The sequence below is a fragment of the Dipodomys spectabilis genome, unplaced genomic scaffold (assembly GCF_019054845.1).
Source record: "Dipodomys spectabilis isolate Male_0828 unplaced genomic scaffold, ASM1905484v1 ptg000083l, whole genome shotgun sequence".
NCBI classification, from domain to species: domain Eukaryota; kingdom Metazoa; phylum Chordata; class Mammalia; order Rodentia; family Heteromyidae; genus Dipodomys; species Dipodomys spectabilis.
In genome coordinates this window covers 3858984-3882629 of record NW_024870760.1, presented here as the reverse complement: position 1 = coordinate 3882629, position 23646 = coordinate 3858984, and the positions used below count along the sequence as shown (strand labels likewise).

The following is a 23646-nucleotide window of genomic DNA, read 5'->3' as shown; positions in this document are numbered from 1 at the left end:
CTCAGTAATCTATCACAGAAACTGTGTACATGTTTCCCTCTTGTCTCTCTGTAGCTAGAGAGACAGCATAACATCCAGACAGTGCTCCTGAGGCCTCTAGGACCCCCTCACTAGGACACATGTATATCAGTAATTATATAAATTAACAATGTAAGGTGTCTCCCATGAACAACACTAACACAGAAAAACTGTAGGCCTCCTTTAACCTACTCCCAAATCTATCTGTTCTCCTAAAGTCTCATTCTTCTCATAATATCAATCTTTCTTGAATTTATTTCTTTTAACAGTTTTCTTTGAAACTAAATATCATCCTAGCAAGCTGTTACTTCTCTCTACAGAGCTGATAAAAACTAATAATTGAGCTTCAAATACCAAGCTTGGCAAAACCTGGCTACTGAAATCCGTTAATCTCATGATGGCATTTTAGAGGACGCCGCAAAAATCACATTTCCAAGTGAAATAAACCTAGTCCCCCAAACTGGGATTAATTGGAGCAAGGAAACAAACAGAAACAGCAATGAATTACAAATGGCATGCTAATTACCAGTCTACATCTGAAATAGCTGAAGACTGCAGAATTTTTGTTGTTGTTAAAATAACGAGCAGCCTTTATTCAGAGCAAAACCATCTGATTTACTCAAATGCTTTAGCTTCTATATGTGATCACATTACATCTATGTTTCTGGGAGAGAAAAGGGACAAAGGGAAACCTTGATGACAAGGGCACAGGTCCTCAGGAGCTATGCTTGGTGGTGGAGAGAGCTGATCAGGTTAATTGTCCACTAGTATGTCATACCCGGCATGGGAAGTGGAGCAGCTCTGCTGTTTGGTGCCCAACTCATACGCTTCTGAGAAAAGGGGCAAAAGAACCAGAGTCTCTGCACATTACCTTCAACATCATCATCACTTACTTTACAGTAGGTGAATGACTTATGATAGTGTGGGAAAGTTTTATAATTATTCTTGCCTTCAAGAAATCAATACTCTAATTGATTAACATGGAAAAATCACATGAGCACATCAAAAATATGATTATTTCTTGCCACTGACCTAGTTCCCAAAAGACCAAAAAAAAAAGCACCTCTCTACATGTGGACCTCACTCCCACCTGGGGCCGCAATTGATACCGTAGACTACAATGATAAAACGTCTAATTAGACTTTTCCATAGTCTATTCCTTGCCCACTTCAAATCCCAACCTGCTGTCATTGTATTACCCCTCCAAATATGGCCCAAATCATCTGCCAACCAGATCTGTCCCCTTCAAGGTCATCTGGTCCAGCCAACTTCTTCTAGACTTAATGTAACTATAGGAAAAGAATGTTCTTGGATCAATAAGTTTAGACACTCTAGCTAAATGATGCTAAGATTTTATTACAAAATCCAAAAATTCTAACCTGCTACAGGTACATTGAGAGATGTACCTTCAAACGAGAGATGTAATCGGCAGCATTTATAAACTCAGGTGACTGGGAAATCTTTTCTCCTAGTAAAGCCAATTTTCTCCAAACACACTGCTAGGCTCTGGGACCACATTCCTCTTATGGTATTAGACAAATATGTGTTTTAGCTCCCATTCTACACCAGTGAACACAAGATATTGAGGACAAAAAGATGGAAAAGATACACACATTTTTCAAGCCACTCAGGTCTAAGGATTCAAAGATGCCTATACATAATCCACTCATGTAACTAGTTACTAACCTGTTTCAGAACACAAACTAGTTGCCAGCAACCAGTTCACCACATTACACCTCTGATCCTAAAAAGTGTCTGTTCAGCCTTAGAAATGTAAAATTAGAAGAGGTCTCCAAAGGAAAGGCATCATCAACATAGACCTTATACCGACTTAAAAGTATAACACAATGTGTTTCCTGTGCCTACTTTAACAATTCAGTTAATGAATGAATTAACTGTGAATGAAGCTTAGGCAATTCACAAGAATTCTTGGGTACAAGAAGTTGATGAAATAAAGATGAGGGGCTTGGATGTGGATTAGTGGTAGAGTACTTGCCTCACATGCATGAAGCCCTGGGTTTGATTCCTCAGAACCACATACACAGAAAAAGCCAGAATTGGTGCTGTGGCTCAAGTGGTAAAGTGCTAGCCTTGAGAAAAAGAAGCTCAGGGACAGTGCTCAGGTCCTGAGTTCAAGCCCAATGACTGGCAAAAAAAAAAAAAGATAAAATAAAGGTATCAAAAGGTAAAAAAAAAAAAAAAAAAAAGATAAAATAAAGGTATCAAAAGGTAAAAAAAATAATAATAATAAGATAAAATAAAGGTATCAAACTCCCTCCTTTCATGTTCAATTTTAACACACAACCACAAAATGTAAGCAAGAAATAGGCTGCAGATATATGTATGGAGCAGGCCTTGGAGGAAGCAAGCTGACAGTGTTGGCCCTGGATACCTGCATCACAGGCCTCCCTTAAAATTGATTGTGACTAATCATGTGAATGCCATGCCCTTGAGACAAAAGGCCAATAGAGTAGGTACTAGCCCTCTGTTCTCAGGCCCTGCAGAGGTCTTGGGTCCTCATCACTACTATCTACTGTGCCTTTAGAGGACGGCTTCATGATAGAAGTCAGACTACAGAAAAGTGGGAAAACAAGTTGGACCACATGTCTCCCTCTGCACTGCTCACGCTTTGCCATACCCATAAGAGGCTCTATCTGTAAGAAGACATTTGTTAGACTTTAGAACTACGGCTTTCCAGAGATAAATGAGAACCAGGTATTAAGGAGAAGGGTGGAACTGCTCAGGAGCCAAAACTTGTCAGACACTGAACAGACTAGATGGCTGTGACCACTGCTCCAAGTCTAAGCACATTCCCTGAGTAAAGGGACTCTGCTCAGACAGAGCCAGCAACTAACCTAGGGAGGCTAAGTTGTACAGGCACCAGGTAAACAGAGGTGGGAACCTTTTCAAACTGATACCAATTCTGAGGGGAAAAACATACTCCATACACAAGGGCCCTAAAATATTCTTCATAATCAATGCAAGTATCACCAGGAGCATCCATGCATAAGTCACAACTGAATTTCCTGAAATTCACCTGCAACTCTCACTAAAGACTAAAAGCTGTCTTATCAGAGAGCTTGAGTCTCAACCCAGGACTAACAAGTGCTCTGGTCCTGGTACTTCAGGTCTCTGACCTGTATATTACTGAGAAAGAAAATAAGAAAAAAGGGGAAGGGGAGGGAGGAAGAAAGGGAGGGTGGGTGGAAGGCAGGCAGGCAGGCAGGCAGGAAGGCTATCTGTCATCAGTTTCACCCACTGAAACATGGAAGGTAGAGTTGTTGCCCTCATGATTATATGAGACCACATGCCTGATCTTACAGCTTCTAGGAAAGTACTTTGATTACTAGGCCAAGACATGCCAGAGTTTCCTTTTCCTACTTTAGAAACCTTAAAAGCAAATGCTGAGATGGAGTCTTGTCAGACTGAATCCCCAGAGCAACAACAATATTTAGAATACCTATGCAAAAAATAAAGGAGGATGTAACAATACTGGATAGGAAATGGACTCATTACCTTGTTCATGTAATTGTAACCCCTCTGTACAGTATCTTTACAATAAAATATATATATTAAGAACAAAAAAAAAAAAAAGAATACCTATGCCAACTTGTGCTGGACATGTCACATGATCAAAAAATAAAGCCATTTTGCTCTTAGGTTCATTCTTCCATCCTTCCTCCCTGGCTTTGAGACAAAGATCTTCCTATCTCCACACCCAAAGCAGCTGGGACAATTGATATACATCACAATGCCCAGCTGGACTGTCCTTTGTCACCTCATTACCTCATTTTGTAAGCTGAATTGTATCCTCCTCTCCCAATTCATATATTAAATTCCTAACCACTAGGCTTGTTGACAAGGCTCACTGGGAAGGAATTAAAATTAAGTAAGATCACAAGGTAATCCCATGGGAAAAAAACACCAAAGAGTAAATTCTCTCTGGCCTCACATATGCACAGAGAATTGGCCTTATGAGAACACATTGAGAAAGTGGCCATTCTACAAGCTTGAAGCAGAAACCTCACCAGAAACCAGGCCTGACAACAACTTGATTATGTATTTTGATACTCCACAACTATTAAGAGAGTACATTTCTACCATTTAAGTCACCCAATCTATGGTATGTTGTTAGAGTAGCCCTAGCAAATAAGTATACCTAAACCTATCCTGACAGAGGACCCTAAAATTATACAAGCTATTATTTAAGAATAACAGCAAGTTATTTAGGTCACTTCTTGTTAAATACTTCAAGGGACCAGTTGATCCTTTAAAATCCATTCTATCTCTTCTACAGGTTTAAGCCTACATATAAATCATTTGGATAGGCAAGCTGTGCTTAATGTTATTAATAATACCAAGTTATGTGCATCACTGCATGCTGACCCATGTGAAGAAGCCCCATGTCCACACCCAGGCTTCCAAACAGAGCAGCCACTGCTTTTGCTGGGCTCAGTCAGAGTCTATCTTCACTTATGTGGCATGATGGGAAAATGATCTCATAGGATCCTACAAAAGATTCAACTGGACCCTAGTCATGAGTTCCAAGACAGCTTTCCAAGATGTGGGCATTATCCAAGGATATGCTTTCTGATGTATGCTAGAAAATTCCAAGTGATAGAGAAAATATGCTGAGCTTCTACAATATATAAATTCCAAAAATGGGTCTCACAACTGTTGATATTTTTAAAGCAATTTCCCTTAAAAAAGCTGTTGGTTGAATTTCTTAAGTTTGAAAATATATTCTACAATTCATTCTGAAAGGGCAAGAAGGTAACCTATAAGTCAAATTCTTGATTTCCATTGACTAAATATGATATGTGTCCTTAAGAATCTGATTAGCCAGTCCCCAAAGTACTGTTGGTTTCTGAGCATTTTCTAATGTTGGAATTCACTTTTACATCTACTGAGAATACTGACATTCTGTCTGTTGTTCAAACAATTTCTCAGTTATTCCATAAAAATCTAGTAAAGATAATTTTTTCTATTCCAAACAATGGCTAGAACCAAACTTTTTTTACATTTTAATGTCTAAAAAAGTATGTAGACAGAACTGTGCACATCTATAAATCTAGTTGCTTTGGAAGACAGGAATCAAGGGATCTTGGCCAGCCTATCATAAAATTTTGAGAGACTCCATCTCATAGTCAATGGCTGGGTGCAGTGACATTCACACATCTATCATCCCTGGTAACACATGGAAGCACAAGAAGGAAGACTGAAGTCTAGACCAGCTTGGACATAAATCAAGATTCTACCTTGAAAATAACACAAAATGAGCTGAAGGCATGGCTCAAATGGTAGAACACCTGCCTCTGGAGCAAGAGACCTGGAGTTTAATCCCTGGTAACCACCAAAAAAAAAAAAAAATGTTCAGACAAAATTCTCTCAATCCTCTATCAGAGGTGAACTCTAGAAGGGCATCAAGCACAATGAAGAGCTCTCAGTTCATGGCTCCTCTTACAAAGAGTGTGACCCTATACAGGTCACATGATCCCTCTGACTTCTATTTCTTCACTTGTAATTGGAGGATTTTGATTATATAGGACAGCTTTGCTTCCTTTCAGTTCCAAAGGAAAAAATATAATTTGTTCTTCTAGAATCAAAGTTTTCTTGTAAGTTACCACAGACCTCATTCTTTTGGTTACCAAAAATCTTATATTAATGATTAATGCTTTCAGTCTTTTTAAGAAAAGGTTCTCATGTAAGCCATTACATCCAGTTCTTGGGATATGTTCCAGCCTTCAAGTGTAAGCAACAGTCACCTTGACCATCATTAACCATGTTCAGAAATTACATTTAACACAAACTTTGTTCAGTTTAGTTTATAAAATTAAACTGAAATAGCCTGAGGTTAAAAAGACAATCATGGGGACAGACCTGTCATTCCAATATCAGAAATAATTTAGCATGGATTTGGAGGGAGAACTATTATTAAACTTGGACTAAGTAACTTTTCCAAATTTAAAAAGAAGAACTTTTCCTATGTAAGACTACAAGCCTGACTCCTGTGGGATCACTAAAGAAGGCATGCATCATTTCAGACATGCCATTAACAAATGATTTTCTGGAACTCAGAGCAAGAGGAAAAGGTAATTTTTTTAAGTTTAAAGATAAATTTTATAAGAAGCTTCAAAGAGTGACAATGACTAATGTAGTAATAATGTCACCTGTAAATTTGTATGCAATGTGGAAAAATATTACTCAAGATTCCTTACTTGGTGAGCAGTTAAACGCTTTAAAATGTATCCTAAATATATAATCCAAAACTGAACCATACACAACTGTATTCCCCTATTATTCTCCTCTGTGATGACAGCAAAGGGCTGATAAAATACAATATTCTAATCCAGCTCTGAGACTTGCAAAGCCAACTCCTATATCTTTGGTTGCACAGACCTCCATAACTTCTAATGAGGAAATATTTCCTTCATGCATCTAAACTTAATTAATTAGTTTCAGTGTCTGTTCAGAGATGATAGAGGGGAAACAGAATCCTAAAATAATCACAAACATTACTGATTTAGAAGAAATAAAAATACATAAGATGAACTATAGACGATACGACAAAAGCTTCCCACTGGCGGCCTAGATACTAAAAATATTTTATAACTCAAATGTTCCTGACCTATAGTTTTTTCCAAGCCATATGATCATCTAAATTAACAGGAAAAAGTATTGGAAATACCATGTGGGTCACAGATCACAAATATACACAGAGCACACCCAGAAATACTGTGTACAGCCAACCCACAGATAATCACAAATGTTCACACTAAGCCGTACCCAATGTTGCTGCTATCTGCCAAGCACCTCAGATAGCAAACCAAGAGAAAAATTTTAAATCCTTCATGATTGAGGCCAGGAAACTTCTGAATCCCATATAGCCTCATTGTTATTCACTGAGTCCTTGAATGAAGCAAAACAAAATGTAAAACAACTGAGTAAACCAAAACAGTGAATATCTAGCACTTCCTTTTTTGTAGCCTAGAACAGAAATTTCTGTTTTACCGGGAAATTTTCTAAAATTTTATCAGATTAGTTCAAAATGTAACCTTGTAGGCAGAATTCCCTAGCTAATAAGAAAGCCCCTATGCTTTGGCTTCTGCCTAAAACACCCAGTCAATCTGAAGCGTGAAATTATGATTTTCCAGAGAAAGGGATAGCATGCTTAAGAATGTAGGTATAAGCCAGGCATGCTGTTGGCTCACGCCTGTCCTGCTAGCTACTGAGGAGACTGAGATATGAGGATCATGGATCAAAACCAGCCCAGGCAGGAGAGTCCATGAGACTCTTATCTCCAATTAACTACCAAAAACCTGGAAGTGAAGCTGTGGCTCAAGTAGTAGATTGCTAGCCTTGAGCAGATAAACTAATGACAATACCCAGCTCCTGAGTTCAAGCCCTAGGATCTGTGTGCACACGCTTGTACACGCACACTCTCACATACATACGCACACATGCACACAAAATGCAGTAGTAAACTGGGTTTGTCTTGTGGTGAAATTTTAATTCCTTTGAAACTCTGTTTTGTTAAAAACCCTGTTTTTAAACATAGATCACATCTACATTGAGTATAACCACCACTGTCCCTGAGTGACTTAGATCTAGTTGCTAAGATTTGGAAAGGCCAGCTAAGATTTATACAGGTCCATCTACATGGCTCTTTATCATAGGGAATTAAGAGACAGGCATGTGATGAGGTAAAAAGTATACCAGATGCCCAGCCTGTGTCCTCACAGCTCAGTCAACACACTGTAACTGATGGATCATTGTAGCCATCCAGGCCTCATCTCCAACAGACAGTTTGTTCTGTAAAAAGCTTAGACAAAACCAGTATTATTTCAATCAGTAAGTACTCAATACATTGCTTACTGGATGAATGAGTAAATACGTAAAACCTAACATTGATTTTTATCATCAGATGTCCTCCTGGTGGCAGAAGGCCTTGCTGATTATATCATTCACCATTTGCTTTTCTGGAGCCCAACAGATTGAACCTCAGTTGGAGAGTTGTAAAGACGTCAGCAAACAGTCTGGTGGAGAGGCAGGGCGAGGTAAATTGATAGGACATGACTATGTAAGCATCCCCTCCAAAGAGACTACTTTGCTGTGACTCAGAGACCCAAACTACATCCAGTTTTGACAAAAATTTGTTTTAGTTTTAGTTAGTATTTTATGGCCTGTAAAAATAATATTCCTCATAGTTTGCTCAGCCCCAGGAAATTAAAACCCTATGTGTCCTGGCAGAAGGGCTAGCACTTCTTCCTCTCAGGAAGCCAAGGTGAAGAACCAGATCTCCAAATAAACTCAACAGTGCTGATGCTACAATCCTTATACAGACTGTCTCCCCTCATGTTTTGTCTACAGAAGAGAAGGTTTGATATAAATGAACTGTAATTAATGAATAAAAGCCCTTCCATTTTCCCAAATTCATTTTAACTTTTTTTTAATGTACCAAGCACCTAGCTTTTAATTTCCCATCTCTCTAAATATATTACTGCTGCCCACAAACAAGGACTAGTTCATACATTGAATGGTGAACAGTAACATTCTTTAAAGACATCTTGATTTTGCTTTTTAACAAAAGAGAGAATTACAGTAGTAAGGTACCAACGATGACAGAAACGAATATTTTTTTCTTACGGAATATCTGTCTGGGGTTGGAAAGGCTCATGTCTGGTAAGCAAAAGGCCCCAATTTTAAAACCAGTACCACAAAAAAAAGAAAACAAAGGAAGGGAGGGAGGGAGGAAGGGAGGGGGGAGAAAAGGGAGGAAGGGAAAGGAGAAAAAAGGAGGGAAGGAAGGAATGAAAGAAGGAAGAAAGGAGGGAGGGAGGGAAGGAGGGAGGGGGAAATAAGCAACCAAAAGAAGCAAATACAATTCTTCTACTCAAGCAAAAGCTGGGTGATATAGTGCTATAATGATTTTATATGATTGTACTTTGCAGAGTAAGTTAGATATATTGAGATAGTTATAGAATGCTTAGGATATAAACAAAGATTAATGTAGAGAGGTTGCTTTAAAGGCTTAAATTGACTACAAGCTAAACTAAAGTCATCCCAAGTATTAACATATTTCTGTCAAGTACCACAGGTAAGGAGGAAGCTATAGATCCTCTTTGTCTTCAAGGATCATGGAACTGGGATCATTGCTCCTGAGAATCATAAGGAAATAGTCATCCAGTCTAAAATAACAACAGAAGAAATAAATGTCCCATTAGTAAAGAGGAGGCATCAACTATTTATGTCCTGCTTGCTCCTCCAACCATGCCCAGAGGGTAAGGTGAAGGTCTCTCTCAGGAATACCACATGCCCAGTTCCTGAGCCCATTAAGTCTGCCCACACGCTAGAACAACATATAAGAAGTTTGGCAGAATTGAAACACTGTGGAAACAGAGGAGCATCCAAGTCTTGGGGCATTTTGGTATTGGGAAGTTTTTAGAAATACCAGTTGGGCCTCCTAAGAAACTGAGGCTCTGTCCCACTTTGAACAATTCAGGAAAGGGCCAGTAATCAGCTATCCTAAACTCAACAAACTGAATGCCAGAAGCTGTGGAACCTCTCCCATGATCCCCTAGCACTTATACGTAAAGCTGAGATATAATATTTCTTCAGGTAGAAGGAAGTCAAGTTTAACATGAGTTTTTACCCCTAGAAACTTGAATGTCCAACTTCAGCAAAAAAGAGTTTATATCGGGTAGTCTGTAATCCAGATCTCCTCAATATCTCATCCCTCTACAGCCGTCCCAATGGGTTAGACTGGACACAGCTGGGATTTTTACCAATAACTCATCTCTTTTATTTCAGTGGCCAATCACCAATTCTTTTTTTTGGGGGGGCAGCAATAACAGAGTTTGAACTCAAGGCTTTCTGCTTGCTGAGCCATACGTTTAGTCCTTTTTATACTTTAATTACTTTTCAGATTGGGTCTCCACTTTTGCCCAGGACAAGCTTAGGGCCATGGTCCTCATACTTATGCCTCTTATAATATCCTGGAATTACAGATTAGCAACACTGTATCCAACTCATTGGTTCAGTCTCACTCACTTTTTGCCCAGGTTACCTCAAATCTCAGTCTTCTCAATCTCTACCTCCTATTGGAAATTCTAGACATATGACACCATATCTGGATGGCCAATTAACAATTCATAATCACAATTTTATTTGTGCCCAAAGTGCCCAAAAGACAAGAGTTAGTGTTTTCAATTGTAAGATGACATTTGTGTAGGTTTAAAATTTACTAATCAGAATTAATTAATCATACAGTCCTAAATTCTACTGGCATTTACACATTTACAAATTCTTGAACAGTTCAATGCCTTGCAATCTATATTCTTTTAAAATATATTTTATTGTAAAAATACTGTACAGAGGGGTTACAGTTAAATAAGTAGGGTAACGAGTACATTTCCTATCGAGCATTGTTACCTCCTCCTTTGTTTTTCCCCTACCATCCCTTCTCTCCCCACCCCCCCATTCTTCCGTCCCCCTCCCCCGACATTGTAAAGTTCGTTTTCAACATAGTGTCCTGCACATCTCATCGTCACGATGGGTCAACCTGTATCCCCATTTAAGCATTCCACTATATCCCTTCCCCTCCCCAAATTACAAAAAATGTATATACAAGATGCAGAACACTGGAATCAAATACAGTGAAAACAGGGTTTATACTATGGGGGAAGAACATACAAAAGAAACAAAAGAATCACATAGTACATTATAAGTACATTAAAAACAATAGCAAGAAAGAAAAAGCCACTTGTGTCCCTGGCTTGTGGTACATTTTGCTTAACATCATCTTTTATGGTCTACATATGTACATAACCTTTGACCTTCTCTGCTTGTCCTAGATATGTACTAGTCATTTTAAACAAGGGAAACCATGGGACCTAAGTTTCTTTGGGCCTGACTAATTTCACTTAATATAATTTTTTCTAAATCTTTCCATTTCCTAACTAATGGAGTAATGTCATTCTTTCTGATAGAGGCATAGAATTCCATTGTATAAATATACCACATTTTCTTGATCCATTCATCTACTGAGGGGCATCTGGGTTGGTTCCATATCGTAGCTATGGTAAATAATGCTGTGATAAACATGGTTGTGCTGGTAGCTTTGGTATGACCTTTTTGTGATCATTTGGGTAAATGCCCAAAAGTAGGATTGCTGGGTCATAAGGGACTGCTATGTATAGTCTTTTAAGGAACCTCTATACTGCTTTCCAAAGTGGTTCAGCAAGTTTACATTCCCACCAACAATGCAATAGGATTCCCTTTGGGCCACATCCTCTCCAGCAGCTGTTGTCACTAGATTTCTTGATTATAGCCATTCTAACTGGGGTGAGATAGAATCTCAATGTTGTTTTGATTTTCATTTCTTTTATGGCTAGAGAAGTTGAGCATTTCTTCATGTGTCTATTGGCCATTCTTATTTCCTCTTCAGAGAAGTCTCTCTTTAAATCTTTAGCCCACTTATTAATCAGGCAGTTGTTTCTTTGAGGATTTGTTGTTGGGGGATTTAATATTTTGAGTTCTAAGTATATTTTAGCAATCTATAATATTCTTATAATACTTTCTAACACTGAAAGAGTCATCACAAACACCATTACAAATCTCACATCATCTCTCATTCCCTCTGTTTATCCATCTCTAAAATGGAAACAAATTAGAAAATTAACACATGTAAAGTAAATCATTATGTATCCTAGAACTATTTAACTTTTATAATAATCCCAAAATATTAAACAAGACTAATCTTGAGACCCTTACAATAATGTGGAAAATATCAAAAAAAAAAAAAGAGCCTTTGGATTGTTGGTAAGTTCTAAAGAGCCCAGTCCTTAGGAGATCTAACTGGTATTTCTAAAGTCCTCAAATGCCAAAATTCTCAAAAGTTTGGATGTTGCTCCATTCCCACAATGTTTTAGTTCTGACAAAGCTCTGCACTTGTTTATTTTTTAGGTGTCTTTTAAATGCCAAGCAGGACAATTGTATCAATAGTATCATCAAAGTGAAGAAGGTATGGTCCAATGTCATAGAATTGTAATTATAACCCTTATTTCACCTTGTAGCTGTGGCTTCTAAAGCATTATTCATTCACAATTACAATACTGTACTAATTCCATTATCAATCCTTTTTTTAGATTATAAAAATTATATTTGAGTAATATCTATCATCATAGTTGTGTATCTGGTCTTTTATCACCTAAATTTTCCTTTGCTATAAACCTGAGATAGTCTTAGTATAAACACTTTCACATGGATGGCCAAAATGAATATTTTAATAACTCTTGTCATTGAAACAAATATAGACTAAGCCTTTATTGGTACAATTTTTGCTAAGTTGATAGCTGTGTAAGGAGAGATCATCTTATTAATTTTAAATCAAGATTGAGGCATTTGTCCATTCTGGGTAATATTCTACTTGCTACAATACTGTGAAACTAAGTTTAATTGCCTTAAGAAAACCACAGATTATGATTAGAATTTCTATAGAAGTAAATCCTCAGATCAAAAAGTGAAAGGGGGGATTGGAAGTATGGTTCAAGTGATAATGCTTGTTGGCCCAGCAAACATACAAGCCAAGCTTGCATGAAGCCCTGAATTCAAAAGCTGTTACTAGCAAAAAAATATATGCATAAAAGGAATATAAATTGATAATTTATATTTAATTGGTCACTTTCTGGTCATTTGTCTAATGTCTTTTAAGTCTACATGAGATTTTCTTAAAAATCCAAATGATTAAACTGAAACTTATTACACAGGTGTACTTTACTATAATCTCTTTGCCTCTTTTGATATAAGGTTTTTAATACTCTTCTCGGTATTGAACTAGTGTCACTAATGTTTCTTTAATTGGTCTTCCATTAATTATTTCAACGCAAGGAGCTTGTATTAACTACTAAGCATTTTCCATGAAAAAATTCAATTAATAAGTTTTAACTTAGATTAATTCCACCTTCATAATAAAGTGAGTCTCTCTCATTCACATCAAGCCTCATGTGAAATCAGAGTAGTAAAGGAATACAAATTTGGATACTGTCTTTTAATGTCAGGGCAAATCATAGATATAAGAGCCCAGCCTCCACCATCACAGTCAGAATGCAACTAAAGAAGTAACAAGTATGCAAGGCTTAAAAGTTTATTACTTTTTATCCAAAGAATGACCTACCCTCATAACTACCTTCGACAGAGACATATAGCTATGTCTCTGTATCTAATCCAATCCAGGAGATACAGAATGAAAAGTTACTTTATCCTTATCTTTTGTCACATTCTAATAAAATAATATTCAGTAAAATGTATTTGTAAAGAAGATTGATCATAATATTTTGGGTATACCTAATTTTTTTAATTTTTTATTGTGAAAATACCATACAGAGGGGTTACAATTACATGGGCAAGGTAATGAGTACATTTCTTATCAAGCATTGTTGCCTCCTCCTTTGTTTCCCCTTCCCATCCCTTCCCATCTCCCCCCCCTCCCCGCCCCCCCTCCCGGCCAACACTTGTACATCTCATTGTTGCAATGGGTCCACCTGTATCCCTATTTAAACGGTTTGTTTTTTCCCTTCCCCTCCACAAATTATACCAACATCAAATACAATGAAAGCAGGGGTTATAAATATCGTGGGGGAGGGACATACAAAGCAACACAGAAATCATCTTATATATATATGTTAGAAACAATCGCAAGAAAGAAAAATACATTTGAATCCTTATCTTGGGGTTCATTTCACCTAACATCAACTTATCTGACCTTTTCTGCTTGTCTCAGACATATAGTTATTTCAAATAAGGGAAACCATGGGACCTATGTTTCTTTGGGCCTGGCTTACTTCACTTAATATAATTTAATTTCTAAGAACATCAATAGTGAAATCCTTATGCAAATGGGGCAAAATTCTTCAAAGTGTATGGGGTTACAGAAAGAAGACAAGATATAAGGTTAGGGGATTCTGAAACCATGTTTCTTGGAAAAATCAACCATATTAAAGGTTGACAATAATATACTCTATTTTAGGTCACTGTGTGTTAAGATGATACATGCAAGATTAAATGTGTGTTGCAAAGCCCCAAGGCATCTAGGGAGAGAGACAGAACATACTCAAGATAATGGGAATACCAGAGGGAAATCTGTAAAGCTGTACTGATGAGTTAAAATGATGCACGGGCTAATCATTAAAAACCTGACAACTGCTTTTTGAGAGAGACAAAATCTTGACAATAAAACAGATCAGCATTATACTAAGATCATTATACTAAGCTGGGCACCAATGGCTAATACCCGTAATCCTAGGTACTTGAGAGGCTGAGATTGGAGGACTGCAGTTTTAAACCAGCCCATTAAGCTGTAGCTCAGTGGTAGAAGTTAGCCTTAAGCAAAACAAAAAACAAAAAAAAAACCTCAGGAACAGTGCCCAGACCCTAAATTCAAGCCTTAGAACCAACAAGCGTGTACACACTCGTGCACGCTCACACACACACACATACGTGTGCACACACACAATCATTATACTAAGACAGTGATATCCTGGTACATCTTACTGCCCAATTAGGTATCTTAACTACGTTTTGAATGAGCTCCATCTCCTAGGTTGCTTATTTTTATTCAAACATCACCTATTTACACAAAACTGAAGCCTAAAATTTTTGGAATTCAACCCCTTTCCCACCAGCTACCTCTATTACTCTTCATATCTGGTACATTAGCCCACCAGATGCCTCTCTATTCCAGGCCCTCTTCTCTATCATTACTACGTCAGTTTAGGCCCTATCATTTCTGGCCAAGTTCGTCTTCTCAGATCCTATCATTCTCCCACCACTCCTACTCTTGGGCCACCACTCCTACTCTTGGACCACCAGACTCAACTTCCCTAAACCACATAAAAGACATCATCTTCCCAAAAAACAAAAAACCTCTCAATGGTTCTCCACACCCTATAGGATAATGTATGTATAGCATTCAAATCCTTTAGGGCTTAGTACTTTTATTCAAACGTGGTCTCTCCCATTTCTCATAAGCACTCTACACATGTAACTACACTTACAGCTATTCCCCTGGTCCACTCTCAGTTCTCTCTCATCCACGCTTCTGTGTGAACCTTTCCTCACAGTCAGAATGTTTTGCATGGTAGATATACAACAATGTGATTTACTTAGTGCCACAAAACTATACTCATAATATGACTAATATAGTCCTCAATAACAGCTGCAATCATTTCACCTTCCCACCAGCAATGTTCAGGATTGCAAATTGTCTATATTATGTATATTTTACCATGATTTTAAAAACAGGGTAAGGCCTGGCACCAGTGACTAATGCCTGTAATTCTAGCTACTTAGATCTGAGGGTCACAGTTCAAAACCAGCCCCAGCAGTAAAGTTTGTGAGACTCTTATTTTCAATTAACCACCTGAAAACCAGAAGTGGCACTGTGGCTCAAGTGGTAGAGTACTTGCCTTGAGCTGAAAAGCTCAGGGATGGTGCCTAAGCCCAGAGTTGAAACCCCATGACTGACAAAAAAAAGAAAGAAAAAATAGAGGAGAAGGCCAGAAAACTTTAAGAAACAATTAAAGATAAAATTGTGTAATTAACTTCAGTATCACAATACTAAGTAGTAACAAGTTCTTTTAGTGATGATTGAAAAACAGACTTGTAATCCTTCAAAGCACCCAAAAATACTTCACAGATTCATCTGGACCAATAAAACAACTTTTTCTTAAATGATTCACGAATATCGGTACATCTTCTTGTTCTATTAAATGGAGCATAAAGAGCTTACTAAATGAAGAAGAGGATAAAGGATTAAGAAGAGAGGTGTTAGAATATATGACACTGTTGCCAGAATAATACTAGAAGAGTAGGCATTTACAATTATATATGTGTGTGTGTGTGTATTTAAAAAAGAAGTCATCCTTGCTACCCAGACATCCTGCTAAGTAAACATAGTTCTACCAACTCTAGAAATAATGAAAGCCAACAGAATTATTATTCTTGGAATAGAATAACACAGGTAAAAATGTAGTACAACAGACTAGAATCTACAGAATAAGTAGGATCTCTGGAACTTTCAAAATGTAGGCAGCTGAAAGCATTGTTCAGTGGTAGAATGTATTCTACAACTTGCTAAGGTTCTAGGTTCCATTCCCAGCACCAAAAGATAAATAAAAATAAAATAAAATTTACTCAGTCTCAGAGCATTTAGGAGAAATCCTCCCTACTCAATTATTCCATCGCCAATGTACAGCCTTTATACCCTGCTAGAGAAAACCAACTGGGGTAGCCATGGCTTCCTTGTTTCTCAACCACATTTTCACACTCCACAGAAAATTCTGGTTCCAAGGGGAACATGCTCTGTGAGCACCACTCTAGACCTGTCCATCATAAGCTCTCACAACATAACCATGTGGCAGCTATAATCTTTTTTTATTTGTTTTATGTCCGCTTATTTTTTTATTGTGAAAATACTGAGCTATAATGCTTTGTGTTTGTAAATGATCTGTACATGTATTTAGCAATTCTGCCTCCAAAGCATGGCTGACATAGTCAGACTGAACATACTAAAGCAGACCCCAGCCAATAGCATGCTGTGAAAGCTGATGAAGGACTCTTTTTTTTATTATTATTTTTATTGTGAAAATACTGTATAGAGGGGTTACAATTACATGGGCAAGATAATGAGTACATTTCTTATCAAGCATTGTAGCCTCCTCCTTTGTTTCCCCTTCCCATCCCTTCCCATTCTCCTCCTGCCCCCACCCAGTACTCCTCCCTCCTCACCAAAGTTATAAAGTTCGTTTTTCAACATAACGACTTGTACATCTCATTGTTGCAATAGATCCACCTGTATCCCTATTTAAACAATTTGTTTTTTCCCTTCCCCTCCACAAATTATACCAACATCAAATACAGTGAAAGCAGGGGTTATACCATGGGGGAGGGACATACAAAGCAACAAAGAAATAATCTCATAAATGTGTTAGAAACAATCACCTGAAAGAAAAAAAAAACCATTTGAATACATATCTTAGGGTTCATTTCCCTAACATCAACTTATCTGACCTTTTCTGCTTGACTCACACATATACTAGATATTGCAAATAAGGGAAACCATGGGACCTATGTTTCTTTAGGCCTGGCTTACTTCACTTAATATATTTTTTTCCAAGTCTTTCCATTTCCTAACAAATGAGGCAATGTCATTCTTTCTGATGGAGGCATAGAATTCCATTGTGTATATATACCACATTTTCTTGATCCATTCATCTACTGAGGGGCATCTGAGTTGGTTCCATATCTTAGCTATGGTAAATAATGTTGCAAAAAAACGATGTTAGATGCCACGAAGTAGATGGCAATGCCTTAACCGTATGCGTGTTGTCAGGCCCAAGGGCCTCTTCCATGCTTGTCAAGGGGAGTGCTAACCTTCTCTCCTTTCATACAACACTGATGAAGGACTCTTGAGGGGCTTCCTTTACTGACCTCCAGACAAGTATATAGCCCCAAACTCTCTACCATAACCATCAGGTTACAACAAAGACACTCAGAAAAATGTGGAGAATCACTATAAACCATACCCCAGGAAAAGAAGGAAGAAACTGTTTGTTACATGCTGCGCTGAGCCCAGACAGACCCCAGACACCCCGTGCTCAACAGAAACCTCTCCCAAACCCTTAGCTTGTAAAGTTAACCAGTCTTTGGCAGGAATCACAGCCAACACAAAAACAAATGTTATATGAAGTTTAAGCAGAAAGCCTACCAGAAAAAAAGAATAACCATTTGATTCTTCAAATGATCTCCTTGGTGTGGTTATTTCACACAATCTGTAACTAAATACTTACCCTCCCCCTCTTCCTATCCTCTTCAATCTGGCCCATATTGTTCTCCCATATCTCTGGCCCACACTCAGCACACTTCCAATCTAACCGTGGCTAAAATGACTTTTCCAAGTCAAATGAACTTCATACTTCATGCTCTACTAAAAATGTTCTAAATCTTTTGGAAAGCCAAAATCTTACTGAGAGTCCCCATCGAAGTCCTGACATTTTCCCCAGGAACTGGCACAATTTCAAAGAACTCACAGATGCCCTGAGTTCCCTGGGGGTTGAAACGCTTAGTCCCACTGCCTGTCTCCTGACATTTTCTTTCTTCACTGAATTCACAAACAACTCAGCAACCTACCTCCATTTGTAAGAATTGTGTAACTTTAATAAATTGCAAGGATCCCCTTTGCAAAGATGGCTGATATATCCCATTGACATGAACATCTTAGAAGGTCATCCTCCTAGGCTCAAGAGCTTTGGCCAGTCTGATATAGCATCCCTGAAGAACATGCCCTCATAGCAAATACCCTCATAATTGTACCAATGTGACTTTATGGGGACTGCTGAGACTCAGTCTGTTACAACTGGCACCTGATGCCACAGGCAAGTCGTAAGAGCCTGACCCTGGCAAAGCATATTTCATACTTGAGTGCTATTCATCTAGGAGATGGAGAGAAGGGGACAGGGAGGCAGGAAAACAGAGAAAATTGCTAGAGCATGCTGCCAGGCACTGCCCCAATCCCACAGTACTGCACAAGTTACCTCACCCACACAGACAGACCAAACCCACGAAGCCAAATTTTCAAGCTTGCTGCTGAGAATCCCATAAAAAGCAATGCTATTTCTAACCTCCTGCACCATGGAAAAATACAAATGATACCAAGAAACACAGAATCTCTGGAAGGTTTATTTTTATACTCTTTTTCCCTACACCCTTACTCTGCCTCCCCCACAAAAATTTTGGGTGGAAAATGTGCTACCTTTTTAGCAGTTTGACAATACCATGGTAGACATCAACTGAAGAAACTGCCGACTCACTTGAATTTTTCTGATATGATTCCACATGTCTACTTGATGAAAAAGTGTCATTTAATAGCAGAAGGACAGAATGCAACACTATATAAAATAAAATTCTGAGCCGGGCGCCAGTGGCTCACGCCTGTAATCCTCGCTACTCAGGAGGCTGAGATCTGAGGATTGCGGTTCAAAGCCAGCCCGGGCAAGAAACTCCATGAGACTCTTATCTCCAATAAACCACTAGAAAACAGGAAGTGGCGCTGTGACTCAAGCAGTAGAGCGCTCACCTTGAGCTGAAGAGCGCAGGAACAGCGCCCAAGCCCAGAGTTCAAGCCCCAAGACAGACCAAAAACTAAAAATAAAATAAAATAAAATTCTGAAGGCCTCAGACCACAGAGAGAAGTGGAAGTGGTAACAAGTTTCTCTTCCCAACCTCTAAAAATGATATTCCCACCTGCTAGCCTTCCTCTTTGCATTGCTGAATTTTTAAATCCATTCTGTAAACATAAAAATACAATATTCTTGACACCCACATTGTGTTTTTATTTTTCTCCATGACATTATGTATGTTAAAGTTGAAGAATGAAAGGAAAGTGATAAGATGGAGCTCTAGACCTGAATGCCTCCATACTGACATAGGGTAGGGCAAGCAAGCAGGAGAGGCAGGGGAAGAGAAAAGTAGACATGAATGAAGCCTAAAAGACTCAAGAATTATTTCAGAAGTTAATAGGTCTCCCCAGGATTCTAGTAATGGCAGCCTTGGTGACATCTACTTGATGACAGCCTCAAAAGCCAGCAGAGACTCCAATTCACTATTTGCCAGCCTCTCATGTAGACAGGACATCTCAATGCAGCCCTCAAATCAATCTAAGGTAAGGAGAGTTTAGCCTACTCCTTCAAGTTCAGAACCTCAGTCATTCATTCACCTCATAACCAATCTATTGCAAAGTACGGTGCCAAACATAACTATACATATATCTGGTTTTTTAAAAAATAAAGCATTACTTTACTGACTAGTACAGACAACAATGACCCACACATTCAAATGTAATGAATGTTTCTCCTAGTACTGTTGACCTTTTTTTAACTCTACATTAAAATTTATAAATTTAACACAAGAATAACAAGTTTACGTCAGGGATGTATCACCTATAAATACAGTTATTTATTGATTACTGAGTATTTCCCCACTGGGACCAGTGATCTCACACTGCCTCCCTGGTTCCTGTATCTATCTTGAGAGATACCAATAAAAGTAGTTTTCACCAACTGAGTCTTTCTCATGTGTGCTGAGTGCTGACCAGGTATAAAGCCTGAAGTTTTATTCTCTTATGGATGACAGAAAATGAGGCCAAAAGCCTAAATTAATTTCTTCACAGGCATCCCAGGAGCTTTGTGCTCAATCAGTTCACCAGCACTCTGCCATACCTGGCTTTAGCAAGATGCCTTATGAAGTTTTTTAGAAAACCTCTGAAAGAGGACAGAGTTCAACACCTCTGTCTGTTTTCCTCCAAGTCTGCCTGCACCAGCAGAACTGGCAAACATTAGGGTAGAAACTAATAATTAACATTTTACTGAGCATCTAATGTACATCAAATGCTAAATTAGGCATTTTCAAAATAAATAAATATCCCATGAAAAGATGAGAAAAGATGAGACTCAGAGTTAGGACTTGCTTGGAAGCAAAATGAAAAAAAGTGGCAGGGCTAGGGATTCAAGCCAACGTCTGTGTTGTGCAACTATACCACACAAATGCATTATGAACAATCTAAATGCAAAGACTCAACTCTACTTTGAAAACAGAGTCTAAATAAATGCAGTGTACAGGAAGACAGGCACATTCTATAGTTAATACAAAACTCTAGTCCTCTGTGGGCCTTCCCAGACAAGCAAAACAGGAAAAGGTAATGCCACCTGTCCATTTTATCAGCACTTAGGAATGTCTCACACTCCAGCTGTGAGCTGTTTAAGGGACAGTTTTATGAGTAACAGAGTGAATATAAATCCCAGGACAGTCAGCTGTAAGAACCTTTTTTAGAGGTGTGAAAGTTCTTACAACACTTCAAAATCTAAGTCTGTGTTTGAAAATTACGCATGACATATAAAGCAACATACAATTCTACAGAAATGTTGAGGTGTTTTTTAACCACTCTGATGTTTGGGGGGAGAAATGTAGCTTTATATTTAACTTAAAAGTCACATATAGTTCTACAGTCAAGAAAAAGTTTTCCATTACCAATTTTGAAAGTTGCTTAAAATAGTTGACAGAATGAGGTAATCCCATATATGGAGAGAAATCAGATACTTATGTAATTTTCAAGACATTTCTACTTCTGCCAAAATTTTGTAAGTCAAATTTCACAGTACTTTGAGATATAGTCCAGTGGTGTGTTCAGTTCCTTAGAAAATTTCTACTTGAAGATACTTTGGGGTCTAGGTAGGTAGAGACTATATCCAAGATAAAGAAGGGAAAATAAGCTACACTCACTTTCACAGATATGAAAGATGCACTACCATTCATGAGAGACAACCTGCTCCCTCCCATTTGAAGCTGGTGGTAAGTGGGACAAATCATAGAAGAAAAAGTGCAAATCATCAGCCAATAATCAGTAAGTCAACAGAGAGGAGGATTCTCAAACATCACACTGTCCCATCAGGTTACTAAAAGGAATAAGCATTTCCGAGTCACTAAGCATCCAGGAGGTACACAGCCTGAGCACTGTGAGAGTCAATTTATGGATTCCAAGTTTTCAGACACCATGTAGTGAAATCCACTCAGGAAAAAAACATGTATGAACTGAATTTAACTCAGCAATACAGAAAGGAATTGCACCCACATTGAATCAGAATGTGTCTGCTATGTAATGCATGCTTTTTAGCACCCACAATTTTAGCAAAGTTCTAAACTGTGAAAATTCCATTTAAATCTAAGGATCTGTGTGCCTCAATAAGGAAACACAATGAATCTTTCCTAATTACCCAATTGCCTCATCTAATTCCAACAGCAAATATAAATAAGGAAGTCTGGGTGTGCTCTGAGGCCCTCCAGGCGGAAGTGTCATCAATTTGTTTCCTTGACAAAAGTTTTATTGAGCTTCCCTGACTTTAGGGAGGCAGACAGACAGGGAGAAAGGATGGGATGGAGGGAAGGGGTGTCTGACCTTGCCCTGACAAAGCTTACACTCTAGTAAGGGATTACCATAAGAAGTAAGTCATATCTCCCAGAAAATCAAACATTTATTGAAAATTTTGCAAAATTTTAAAGAAGTTCTTTTCTTAAGATTCTCATGTAGGCCCCCATTGGATGCTCCTGACATCAAATAAAGCCTGACAATTAGACAGAACAGAAATTAATAGCATCACTGAAGAGTTGACAAAACTGGCATAGCAAGGTAAAGGAACATTCCTACAGTGAAAAATCAGATGAGGGGCAAGCTAGGAACACTAAGGAAATGTTCCAGGCACCATCCAGAACCTCACTGACTATACCTCCCCACTCCCAAGGCTATCTCCGAATCCAGATTCAGGTTGAAGTATATCAGAATGACCAAAACACATAGAGTCATCATTTGAGCTTCTACTTCCAGATAACACAAGCTTCTGCCACTTACACCCTCCTTCCAGTATACATACACATAGGCACACAATCCTGAAATCAAATGCAACAACTTAGTGTGTCAACCAGGTCAGATTTGTCAGAATGATAAGTGCTGAGATAGGCTTTGCTTCACAAACATCACAACAAAGACCTGAATATCTACTTACCATGAAATCTGATGTCAGGTCTTGAAAAGAGCCAACAGGAGAAAGAAGTCTGATATTACTACTGTACAACTTGAACTGCTAGAAAGAAAAAATAAAAAATTTCAGTAAATTGATTATATTACTATATCTTCCCCCACCCAAGTTCCAAAAACTATTTGAGGGTTGTCACAAAAAAGGCACAAATATCAAAATAAAATTTAAAAATAAACATAAACATCAAGTATTAAAGGGAAGAAAGAAAATTAAAGCCAAAAATTTGGAGTAAATGACATAATTAAATTGGGACAAATATTCCTTTCCACTTTCTATCAACCACTGGGGACAGCAAATTCTCATCTTTCAAAAGACACACCCTATTCCTGCAAAGACATGAACCTTTTTTCTTCAATAGGAAGCCACAAACAATAATAGACAATGTCTTTATTGGGTTGAAAACCCAAATATCATACATATGTTTGTGAGAAGATTATTTGTGAGGGTACTGGCAATTCAATCTGGGGTTCAATACATGCTAGGAAAGCCCTCTACCACTGAGCTATCTCCCCAGCCTAGAAAGGACCAAATAATTCAAATGACCTTGAGACAACTCAATCAACCCAATCTTCACCTGAAAAAGGACGCAGGTATAACTACACTTTGTTGCTCCCCTGAAATATATATCTAATTTTGAACATTAACGAAGCTCTAGCCAGGAAGAGAATGTTCATGATTCTGTCCAAGGCAAGGCTGTTTTGACCTGTCCTCTATCCTGTTCCAGAAACATCCTTACAATTGGTACTATATATTTTGTCCAATTTACAAAATCTATCATCAACACTCTCAACCTAAGTTAGTGAGCATATTGTATGTGACTCATATCACTCTAGGTTAGCACTGTGTCTCATTAGGTGACTGCCTCATGTCTTACAAAGCAGTTAAGCAAGCTTGGTAAAGCTCTGCCTCAAATAGCATGAGTATCTCTTAGCACCCAGCCTGCCAATAAGTAGGATACATTCCTGTCCAAGGTTGAATGAGCCAC

The 23646-nt window shown here is 38.2% G+C and overlaps 1 protein-coding gene and 1 non-coding gene across 2 annotated transcripts in view; both read right to left on the bottom strand.

Annotated features, from left to right (window-relative positions):
- Window positions 1–22682, bottom strand: part of Ldlrad4 (low density lipoprotein receptor class A domain containing 4) — a 347246-nt gene extending 324564 nt beyond the window's left edge. Inside the window, exon 1 of the mRNA XM_042683674.1 lies at window positions 22629–22682. The gene's annotated coding sequence lies outside the window, so the exon portion shown is untranslated. The remainder of the gene's footprint in view (window positions 1–22628) is intronic.
- Window positions 17345–17470, bottom strand: LOC122111001. The gene has a single exon (XR_006147961.1). It is a non-coding gene; the product is annotated as a U6atac minor spliceosomal RNA (small nuclear RNA).
- Window positions 22683–23646: the final 964 nt, after the last annotated feature.